The sequence below is a fragment of the Bombus pascuorum genome, chromosome 16, assembly GCF_905332965.1.
Source record: "Bombus pascuorum chromosome 16, iyBomPasc1.1, whole genome shotgun sequence".
Taxonomy (NCBI): domain Eukaryota; kingdom Metazoa; phylum Arthropoda; class Insecta; order Hymenoptera; family Apidae; genus Bombus; species Bombus pascuorum.
The window spans coordinates 2,465,193-2,478,382 of NC_083503.1; positions in this window are offsets into that span (position 1 = coordinate 2,465,193).

Genomic DNA, 13,190 nt, shown 5'->3' on the forward strand with positions numbered 1-13,190 from the left:
TAGCTCACTTCCGACACAGCATCGTCACTATCAAGTTAGTTCGTCTTCGTCGTCAAATCAGTCAACACGTCTACAACGATCGCTCAGTCCAACGAACTCACTGAGAAGCATCGTAAAGTCGCAATCTAACATTCTAACCGATCTCTAAGTCGCAGTCGAAAACTCTCTGTACGGTCGCGTCCAAATCAGTCACATTGTACAAGATCTAACTCGAACATTCTAGTGGTAACTTCCGATACTATTTAAACCGACACCTTATATAAACTGTAAGTGTTACTCTCATATAACTATACATATTTATTCTACAACCGTAGAATAAGTTGCATTCATTGAATTACCCCGGTTATACTAAACGAAACGCGGGGAGCGACCATTTCGCGGCGTCGATTAGCCGAATCGTAGCGAGAATTTACGCCTCTCGCTGACGCGTTTCCTCGCGACCGCGTCTCTCCGCGAACGGTCGCAACATTTGGTCCTTCGAGCCGGATCACGTGTCAGTGAAAAAGTGGACTCATCAGTGACCATACAGTGCCACGTAAATCCAACATAATTGGCGGAAGCGTTACCACTCCAGCGAAGTCAGGTGCATCACCTTCGAAGAGATACAACCCGTTGGTCGAGGAACGCAACCACGCAACCTCCCGCCGCAGCGGGACAATCAGCAACATCGCAAGTACAACCATTTCGACTTCACTACCAATGTGTCACCTTCGGGAAGGATCACCTTCCTCGCGAAGCGCACATCAACCACATTCCGCTGCACAGTGACAAGCGATATCTTGCAGCCGGAACAACTTCGGTCTCATACCGCAACTCTAAGGTAAGCCCATTCAAAGTATCGAAATCAGTCATGGCTCCCAATCTGGAAGAGCGCACGAACCAATTGATGCTAAAACGAGAAGAGTTCCGAAAGAAATTGGAGGCATTTCGCATATTACTCAACAATTATGAGAAAGGGACATCGATATACGCCATCCGACGTAATTTGAGGGAGTTAGAAGTAGAATTCACCGCGTTCAGAAAAGATCAATGGGAATTAGACGATATGGATGAGAGTCAAACACAGCAGGACCGCGTGGATTTACAACAGACGTTCTATACTATCTTCGGACACGCGTCGGCCATCATTAACAATGCAACCAAACAATCAGAGCCGACGATCCGAGGTCCGACTTCAAACATTTCCTCGCCGGAACCCGTCGAGTTGCCGACAATTCAGTTACCCACCTTTTCGGGAGCCTACGAGGATTGGCCAGGTTTCGCGGATCAGTTTCGCTCCACGGTTCACGATAACCCTCGTATTGACGACTGTAGAAAATTAATATATCTCCGCTCTCGTTTAACGGATGAAGCAGCTCTCACTATATCCTCGTTAAATAACGTAGCAACCAACTATTCAGTCGCGTGGGAACTATTAGAGGAAAGGTATAACAGACCAGCGAAGATCGTAGAAAGACACCTACAGGAAATAATCGAGACAGGCTTCTTATCGCGTACAGCACATGTAGATTTGCAATCCTACACGACCAAGCTCGAAGCGCATTACAAGGCCTTAGAAGCTCTCGGAAAACTGACCGCAGATTCCGTACTATTGTATCTGTGCACCTCTAAATTAGATCGGGAGACCGATCTCATTTGGAAAGAAAAAATACAACACACACCATTCCCTACATTCAAGGAATTCCTTAAATTCTTGAACGATCGGTGTCGAGTCATCGAATCCCCAAGAACGACACGCCAAACACACGGGCACACCTTTGTCACGTCGCGACCTTTGTCAATCTGTTCAATTTGCCGTGGACCACACAAGATTTGGACTTGCAGAACTTTCAGAACGAGAACCATCGAGGAACGTTTCAGGGCCGCCGAAGAAATATCAGCAAGTACCAATTGTCTGATGACAGGACATACACTTTCACAGTGTACCGCCGGATCCTGTCGTATATGCGGACAACGTCATCATACTCTTCTACATAGATCCGACGCTCAGATTACGGATCGAACCATTTCCAGCAACGGGGCACCCGCGACGACACTCCCTGGCAAAAGTAGAAATCCCTTGAAACATCCAAACGATACGCTACCAACAGGCCCTGACCGACGCCTGCAGAAAACACAATTCGGAAGGGTCAACGGGGGGAGCGCATTCTTCCCATTAACCGCAAGGGTCTTTCACACCTCCACGGCAGATCTCGAAGCGGACATCACTCGCCTTGGGGAACTCGACGATAAACCACGAACAAAACCCACATCAGAGGCGAATCAACAATACGAGGAACACTTTCAAAATCACGTCCAACGCATCAACGAAGGGCGATCCATCGTCGCACTCCCCTTCAACGAAAAACTGCCTTCACGCGGATCATCTAAGACAATGGCAATGAAACGACTTGCCTCTCTCTCATCACCAACACGCGACTCGACGACGACCAAGTACGCGACATTATTATCGGAACAATCTGATTCAACGCTAGCAAACTCCTTGAATCAGACAACCTTTAACACTCGCAACTCTTCGCCTACACGCGAATTGACGACAACCTCTCACGATCCTCCGGACCGGAAAAAACTAAATCCCGTCCAGGACAACAGAGTCAACTTCGAATCAAAACCTACAGCAGAGGTTTCGAAATCCACGACGATCGGATCATCTAGGAGCATCTCCTCAATCAGCATCGCAATGTTCAATCAATCTCATACCCTGCTGCCTGCATCACCTGAGAGCAGGAGTATCATATCGATTGCTGCATCGGACAAGTCTCGGATCACAAACATCTCACTGGAGTCACCCTTGGCTCCAACAACGCCAACACACCCGCCAATACCAAGGCAAGTCACAGTCACAACGTCCAACGCCGCGACGCCCAACGCCGCGACACCCAACGCCGCGACACCCAACGCTCATTCTCTACCAAGGATCATCACTGTGAGAACGCGATTCGGGCGGCTCATCAGGGGGAGCCCAGCCTCCCAATCAACTACAAAACCCCGCGTCGTGTCAAACGAATCAGCATCAAGCAACACTGGAGTTCCGTTCAACGCTACCTCTTGGATCAAGCTGGTCCACTACATTTCCAGGACCGTGACGGTCCACGATCATCCAAGGATCGGCACGTTTAATGACACTTCATGGGCAGAAGTGTTCCATGACACTTCATGGGCAGAGGTGTTCCATGACACTTCCTGGGCCGAGGTGTTCCATGACTCTTCCTGGGCCGAGGTGCTGCACGACACCTCCAGGATCAAGGCATACAGCGACACTTCCTGGGTCGATAATCACAACCGCAAGTTTCTGTACAACCACAAAGATCACGACGGTCGAGACTCCAAGGACTCCCGAACTGGACATAAACAACAAACTTGTCAAATTATCCTAACTCTGTTATTTTTCCAGGTATAATCTGTACTCGCCGAATGGAACCGCACCCATTCATCAGCCTCGGAATCAACTATTGCAAACCACTTTATGTCAACGAGCAAAGGGATCGCAACCGTCACAAAATCCAGAATCATCGCTCGTCGACAGGGATGCTCCATCCAACCGTCTCCAGCTAGCATCAAGCGGATGGTACCACTACCGAGCAGATCGACGCCAGATGACTCCGACCTAATCAGCAGCAACGCGGTCTAATGCGAGATCCACCTCACCAAATCAATCACATCATTTTTATCGGTACCCTCTCAACGGGGGGAGGATGTTACGTCGGCCGACTCTCTACCTGATGCGGACCTCACATCGCGGACGGATGGCAGCCAGATGCCTGCACATCCTTATTGCGTACTCTTGAAAACACTCGCAGACTGACTATAAATCTCAGAAAACTCTGGCGAAAGTCTTTCATCTCAAACAAGGGCTTTTTCACGAAAGCGTTTTCTAAGGTTTCTGGTTCGCGTCTGGAAAACACGTGAACGCTAAGTGTTCACACGTGCGATGCCTCCTACTCCCAACTTTCCATCGAGGGCGGCTAATATCCTTCCTAGTCCATCGATAGTCTTACTAACCAATAGAAACAATTTCTATTACCCTCACTTCTCCAACCAAAAACTGTCATCAACAAATCAGATGATTCCGTGCGTTAGACACACCCTTCCTTAGCTCACTTCCGACACAGCATCGTCACTATCAAGTTAGTTCGTCTTCGTCGTCAAATCAGTCAACACGTCTACAACGATCGCTCAGTCCAACGAACTCACTGAGAAGCATTGTAAAGTCGCAATCTAACATTCTAACCGATCTCTAAGTCGCAGTCGAAAACTCTCTGTACGGTCGCGTCCAAATCAGTCACATTGTACAAGATCTAACTCGAACATTCTAGTGGTAACTTCCGATACTATTTAAACCGACACCTTATATAAACTGTAAGTGTTACTCTCATATAACTATACATATTTATTCTACAACCGTAGAATAAGTTGCATTCATTGAATTACCCCGGTTATCCTAAACGAAACGCGGGGAGCGACCATTTCGCGGCGTCGATTAGCCGAATCGTAGCGAGAATTTACGCCTCTCGCTGACGCGTTTCCTCGCGACCGCGTCTCTCCGCGAACGGTCGCAACAGGTATCTTCTATTAGCAATTTTCTCTCAAGGGCGGTTGGCACCCTTCCTCATCCTCTAACCTAGAAAATTAGCTAATTAACATCGAAATCTATTTCCCTCACTCTCCTAACTAAAACTTATCTTAAACAAATCAGCTCTTTTCGTGTCCTTAGACTCACCCATCAAAAGCTTTCCTCCGCCACAACATCGTCATTAAACTTTACTGATTCTCTAACTTTCGAACAGTCAACATCTTTTTCCGCGTTTCTACCCTTAGATCTAGACAAAGTGCGATAAAAAAAGAAAGTTAATAGTTGTGTTTCGGCTCAACCTTCTTATATCTTTATAATTAATTAAAAATTGTGACTTATGATTTTACGTGACATTCGTTTGTCGAGAGGTCCTGTCCGTATATACGTTTTCTAAAAATAAACTAACGTCATCCTTTTTTTTTTTTTTTTTTTTTTTACTTCCACTCGCCGACAAAGTGAGAGATCCTAGAACAAGAGGTTTGTGAAAGCTAGAGACCATAATTTTTTGTGATCGAATGAATAATAACATCGTTTAATAGAAGACGAATATAGATATGAATAATGCTTCATCACCTTAGTGTTAATCCTCTCGTCGATCCTCTCGCTCGTTTTCCGTGTTCTTTTTTGACCTACTTCTTCCTATGTAATTTATACAAATTTATGAAATCTGTGTAAATCCACCTCATTTTGTAGCTGACAGGCAACAAATATATATATATACTAATTAAAAAGCCATCAGTTAGTCTGAAACTCTCTCATTTTGTTATAAATATCATAATTCTACTATGTACATATTAATTTCTGAACTTTGAAAGTTTAGATCCTTACAGATATCCATATTTTGATAATTGCTTGAAATTTCTGAGGAATCATTGACAAATATTTCTCCAATTTTCTTAATTCTTTCACTAACATACTTTTTAACATATTTTTAAACTTGTATTATGAAAGAAATATAGCATTTCAATATTTAGTAACTCGCTTAATACTGTTAATCGCACAATTGTTATTACACTAACTAATTGATTTTTTCTTAATTTTCTGCAACTCCTTTTTATTGCCAAAGCAAAGTACAACATTCAGATATTGGATGACAAATTTAATATTTTTTATAGCTAAATAGTAAGTTAATTGAGTGATTCTTCCCTTAATTTTCTTTAAACTTTCTGCTATTACTAAAACAAATTATAATATTTCTCTATTCACTGACAGATTTACTGTTCTCAATATTATTCTAATATTATCTTCAAATACTGTATCATATAATGACAGACAAAGTACAGAGTGGACATTACGTTTAAAGCGTTTAACATTTTGAAGGCATGTGACAACCTTACCATTTTTGTGTCATAAATGATGGTCTAATGGATATCTATTGATTCAATATAGTAGTGCTGTGAATTGAAACTAAAGTATTCTATGAAGTTATAAATAGAATATTGAATAAATTTATACTTGCGGATATTCCCGCTTTAGAAAGTTATTTAATTTAAAATAGTTTATAGATAACACACCACTGAAGAGACCACAATCATAACACAATGAACAAGAAAACCAGCAAAAAAGAAACAAAAGAACCAAAGATTCACAAAAATTTGCTTCAAAGAAGTATGTTAACTGTCGAAAATGTTGTTTAATATCGTTTCTTTTGCCTTGGGTGATATATGACGTTCTGCAATATCTCGAAATATCCTGAAATAAATACTTCTATGATGAAAGGAAATAGAATTTTGTAAAGATATATATATATATACAATTTATATATTACATATATATAATAATATATAATGATATAGCAATAGGTTAGAAATTATGGGCTGCATAATTTTTAGACTACTATCATTTTTCAAATAGTAATATTCAAAAATATTAATACTTGTATCGTTTTCACATAAGTCAATTATGTTATAAATTAATATTATTTATCGATAAAATATCTACATTACAAATATAAGATCTTATATGTCTTATTATATTATATACAAAGAATAGAATAACGAAAGAAATTCATCTGTTTCATGAATTATAGAATATTGTTTTTGAAAGTTTTTTGTTTTTGTATTTATTTGAAATAAATATCGAGAAAACACAGTACCATTATACTAATCGAACAGAATACCATTGACAAACAATAAACACGTGTCTACCGCACCTGCGCCCTAGTGACAAAAACAGAAACTAAAATTTGAAGTTACCTTTCGCGGGGAGTAATATTAAAAAGTGGAAGCAACTGTAAACAATTCGTTACCATAAATGTGAAGAATTTAATACACATCGATATTTCATCACTTTAAAATGGTGAGGATGTTAATTTGACTTGTTTTGTACTCAGAGTTATTGACATATTGCGGATAGATCATGACTATTAGTATTCTCTTACCTATTCTAATTTTTCAAGTCGTATGTTCATCGTTGTCATTTAGAGAGAAACAATCTAACTATGTCCTATGATATACGTAATAATAGGTATATAATAATAAAGTCAGTATTCCGCAATATGTTAACAAAACTTATAGTGATTTATCGCATTTCTATGTAAATCTATGTAAATCCGGCCAGGTACTGATAGAAGATGACACGTTCCTGATTCAAACATACCGCTGGTAAATCTTGAAATAAATATTTCAAATATCGTGTTACGCTGTGTCACATTGGAAAAAGGTGATAAAAGCTTGTCATAAATATGGAATATTTAATATACAACACGGTGAGGTGGTTTCAAAGTAGTAAGAATTTTAATTTGATTTGAATTCATAATCTAGTGTAATTTATAGTGATTTTTTTTTATGTCAATGGACGCTTCTTAATTTTCAATCAAAGTCACGTACATCGAGAAGCATGAATCACGTATTATTGGAATAAAAATCTTTTCCTTTTCACTCTCTTTTTTTCCTTAATAATCTTTTCCGTACCTTTTGTTGCTTTTTTCTCCTTTATTTTTTTCCTTACTTTTTTTTTTCATACATTGAACTATGTTCATTAATTAAATATAGTTCGACAATCGTTCAATTTTATCAAATAATATTGTACGATATTTTATTTTCATTTTATTCCTAAACTATATTAGCTGACTCGTTTTTACTTTCTACGCGTCCCCCGCATTTAAGTCTAACGTTATTATTACTTTTTTACTTCTTCTACTATATTCTATATTCTATAGTTTTTATTTTGAATTTAGTATCGAATTGTTGAAAACATATCCCTTCGTTTGACTTTCCGGTGACCTTCCCCACTCCGTGGCAACCGAACTTGGATATATAAATCACGTTAAGGAGATCATTTTACCAGCCAGAAATCTAAGCGATCAGACGTAAGTATCGTGTCGGGGTGACGGATATCCCTTTTTATATTGTATTTTCTACGTATTTTTCATTCTACTCAAACTGAAACTACTATTCTACTCATTCTACTATTAACTTCATTTAATTAATTAATGTTTTTATTCATTAATTTATTATAATATACTATTAGGTTATTTCTTATTCTTCGATTATCTTTTTGGTTATTCCATTTGATGTTAGTTCGTACAATGAGCTCTCAGAAACAATTCAACCTTGATCAGTACTTCACTTTATATAATTTGTTGCTGTTTGTTTGTTTAATTTGTTCTTCTTATACATTTATTTTAATGTTTCGTCTTTTTCTGTTCTCAGCTTATTGTTTGATTGCGAGGAAAACACGCAGGCGTTCGAGAGATGCCACGAAATTCGTAAGGACGTCATGATGGTGCTTAATGATCAATCTGATAGATTCTTATGCAAATACGGTAACATTTAATTTATTCTAATGAAAGCAGACGCATTCATACATTATCATAACGTTCTCTTTTCAATGGACACATTTAGTGTTCTTACAAACAATTCGTAATATTAACAACATTAGTATAAATAATTTTATGATCCATTAAGAGTACAAAGATAAAGATAGACGAGATTAATCACTTCGTTTATTTCGAACATATTAAGTAAGTTTTGTATTTCAAATAAATTAAATGAATTGCTTTATTGCTTGATATTAACATTAAATTCTTTAAAGTTCTATTTAAGTGAGAAATTAAAATAACTTTTACATTTTGCTGCATTTTCGCGAATTTCCTACGATAATACTATCATTTCGATTTTTTTCAATTTATGCTATTTCTGAAACGAATACGATCTACACCTCGCGTTTTCTGCCTCATGCACAGGCTACTGATCTTGAACTAACAACGAAAGCACCCCATATTTGATTCATACGAAATTCATTAAAAATTCTAATAACGGATATTCAGAGTTACAATTTTTACAAATTGGGTTATTGCAAAATACTCATAGACATTTAGTAGTATTAAAAAATAGTTGATAATGTATAACTATATTATATACTATATTGATTATGTTATATAATACATTGGCTATGTTATATAACATATTGACTATGTTATATAACACATTGGCTATGTTATATAACACATTGACTATGTTATATAACATATTTACTATATTACATAACATAACGACATATTTTATTTTCTTAATAATATATCTTGTGTGTGATAAATGAATATTAGTCCATAGTTTTGAAAAAGCAGTATTTTCATAAATAAACACTCGATAGGAAAGACAAAGTTGATGATGAAAAAGATGGTACAGAAAATTTCATTTCTTTCCCTTCCCTCTCATAAAATTTTTTTACAGAGAATTTTTATGATCGCGCGCAATGCGATCCGTAGACTCAGTGTTTGCTCGTGATATTATTTTTAATATTTTTTAAAGCTCTCATTAAATTTAATTACAATGATCACTTGCGAAGTTAGAATCAATGTGTTCGGTAGTAGAGTCGCAGGTCTCGCAAGAGGATAAAGCTTCTCCTGGAGCTCAAGAATGTAAGTATTTTTGTATATTGCACTTTAATTTATTTCATTACTCGTATATAACTCGAACTATTATTAATTTCTATTGAAATAAAAGTTTAAAGTTTCAATATTGAAATATATAATAAAAATGATTAACTTTTGTAGTAATTAAACTTTATTAGAATTTCAATTCATTTTTATATAAAAATTTCAAGTTTGAATTTAGAAAACACTTGGATTTAAGTTTTGTAATAATCAGAAATATGTTTTCAAGAACAAATTATAATATTCCATATTTTGTTACAGTTTTCTTCCACTCTTCAATTCTCCTAAGGAATTGCATGGCTTCTTGATAACGGTCTTCCTACCAAAGCATCGATATTCCTGTTCCTCGCATCTAATGGTGAGTCGCATGCTTTTTGTTCCTCTGGTCACTCAATCATGTCGTAGGATGAAAGGTCCGAATCGACACGGGTGACTGGTTGTATTATGTAGAATTTTTGACGAGCATAATGACCGCGGGTATAATACTCGTGAGTAGTAACATTTTTTGACTGTTTTATGTATTAGCTCAGGATAGGTTTTCTTGTATGTCGCGATTCGAAATATTGCAAATAATGCACTAATATATAAGAAATTTGTAGTGAGAAATGTTGATAATGTGTATGTATGCATGATCTAAAATTACAAATTATACAAATGATTTTGTTTAATCATTTTATAGCGGAGAAATCTGATGCCCTCAGATTTCATTATTATGAAAATTTCAATCATTATCAACATTGTTTGAAGGCTTATGATGATTAGATTTTTTCTTTATTTTTTATTTTACATGGCATGGAACGAATGCATTATTTGTGTTTTATTTATTATCTCTGTTATATACGAGATAATGAAAGTATGAGTAGAGTTTACTTTTATCTTCCCGATAAAATGTATCAAATTTCATATGCAAGAAGACACTTCGCGGAAGGTAGATTTCAGAATCAAAACAAGTCTTGAATGTTTCTTAAATTTCCTATGTGTGTTTTGATAAAGGAATCGCCTAGGATGATAATATATAATCATCAAATCAGAGATCCGCTTAGATGAAAAATATAATTCAAACTTTTAGCATAGGATGTTTAGATTTAAGTCTTTCCATATTCATTGCCAGAACCATTTAGTGCTTAGATGCTATTTGAATGGGAGAAAAGCAATGAGCATGACTAGTAGGGAATATGCGTGGCAAACTGCCGGTAGCGTCCCGGGACGCTTTAGTAGTAGATTTAAGTTGCGAAGGGCATTGCGCTTGAAGAAAGAAGAGGGCATTGCGCTCGAAGAAAGAAGAGGGAACGAGCTGAAGAGGCCCGACAAATTGTCATAGAAGAGGGCAACTACTACAATGTATGATAATTATATATATTATGGTTCTTGTTACTACTATGTCAATATGCTCGGTGTTAACTTTTTGCTTTTGTCTTGGCCGATCTGTATGTCGGTTCTCTATCATATTGGGCAAGAAATCAAATACGGTTTAGATTACAGCCGCGGAAAGTTTCGTGGCCTTTTCTTAGTATCGCGAGATACTGATTACGATTTGAATTTTGGTTGCGAAAGAAAGATATTCGAGTTTATTTTAGTGTTATAGATTATGATATCGCGATTGCCTTTAGCATATTATATGAATATTAATTTTATTTTTGTTTAAGAATTAGTATTTCGGTATTCTATCGTGATTATCTTAATTAGTTTTCTAGTTAGAGTTGCGTTGATGAATAACCGTGTTTCTGAAAGTAGTGTTGCGACTATGTCATGCCCAATTTTCTTCCACTGAACTGTGGAACCACGTGTCTGCTTCTGGGTCAGATGCAGTTTCATCGGAGTCGGAGTTACGAAATAAAATGAATACTCCACTTACGTCTGTTCGATTACATCGGATGGATACTTCGATGGCTCTTCTGACTTGTAGAGTCATTTCTTTTTCTGTTTATGATTGAAAATACTGCTAAGATATGTTGTTTGTTAAATAATGAATATTTTTTGGATGGGGAGTTCCATCAAATAATTTCATACTGCATTTAAGGAAAAATAAAAAATGTCAAAAAGAAAAAAAGATATTTTTGTACATTATCACACTATTAATTTATTTGAAAAATACGCAAGTAAGAATGATCAGTACATCTTTTTAATAACCTGAATATAATGTTATAGTATTTATCTTAAATAATAAATATGAATTGATTATGAATCAGTTTGGTAAATAAAGTTGTTAGAAGCTCGTTATCAAATTAAGGGCCACTGGATCGTTAAGAAATAAACCATGTGACCTTTATCTGTTCTTTCTTCATCTTAGTACTTCACTTCGACTTAAAACCCAAGTTAAATTTAGATTCAAATGTTTCAATTCAAATTCCTAGATTGAAATTCTTGTCTTGATAATTTGATATTTTCTTATGTCTAATGCGTCTTCTTTCCAGGTGCTTTTTTTAATGTACTAATCCAATAAATGAGTATGTTCCAGATTGATTAACTTGGATGGATTAAAAAAATGATTTAAAGGGAAGAAAAATGTAACGAAGAAATAATATTTAAGTCCCTTCTATTGATATCTAACTATATATATTTATAGCATTGTACTAATTTTTGTATGGTTTAAATTTGTTTCAGGATCTATTATGAGATCGACGGAAGGACACTTACGTCCCACGCTTGTCCTATACAATGCCTTCTACAATGGGAAATACAATTTCCCATTCCATCCCTTTATGATATTTAGATCCTTATATAAATAGATATTTTTTATATCAGACCCCCATAGATAGGTCTTTAAAATTTTCTGGTCAGAATTTATACTTCAGAATCCTGACCGATAGGGATTAGATTAGGGTCAGGTTTCAAATTTCTTCAAATTTTCAAAAACCTTCAAATTTCTTCAAATTTTCAAAAACCTTCAAATTTCTTCAAATTTTCAAAAACCTTCAAATTTCTTCAAACTTCCAAAAACCTTCAAATTTCTTCAAATTTCCAAAAACCTTCAAATTTCTTCAAATTTCTTCAAATTTTCAAAAACCTTCAAATTTCTCACAAGTAGAATTTAAAAAGGTATCAAGACTAGTGATAATTATCTATAAAGATTCCATTCACGTCTCTGATAGATGGGATCTATAAAAGAACGTTTTATTTTGTTTAAACTAATTTAAAGTCAAGTTTGTTTCAGAAATTTCTACACGACTACTAGGAAGATACAAAGTATTTATAGATACGCACAACACTGAAGATATCATTTTATAAAATATCCATTGTCTCTGTCTCTTTATTATGATTAAATATATGTATACATAGTAGTTAAAATTCATGAGAGCTCTGCATTAGGTAGAATATAAAGGGTGTTTTGAAATTTGTAGGTAAAATAATCTTAAACTGCTTTTAATGCTATTAATGCATGCAATGCTTTCTATGTGTTGTGTGAATGATGATTGTGTGATGATGAAGATTCAACTTGATTTCTACTTTTAGCTGTCGAAATAAATTTAGCTTCTCGCGTCGGTTTCCTTAAAGTTCCTTTTAGTCTGTTATTTGCGCAACGATCGAAGGGTCGACTGTTTCGCAAATTTTATTTTATTTTATATATTTTATATGTAATTTTTTCTATTCAAAATTTTGCGTAAAAGGAGGGTGGATTGGGTCGTGGTTAGGGTGGGTCTCCACTCGCAGCAACCTCCACGTGGTGAGACCTGGACACTTAATATTATTTCGTATACAATTGCTAACTGTATCATTGTATATGATAGAATTATGAAT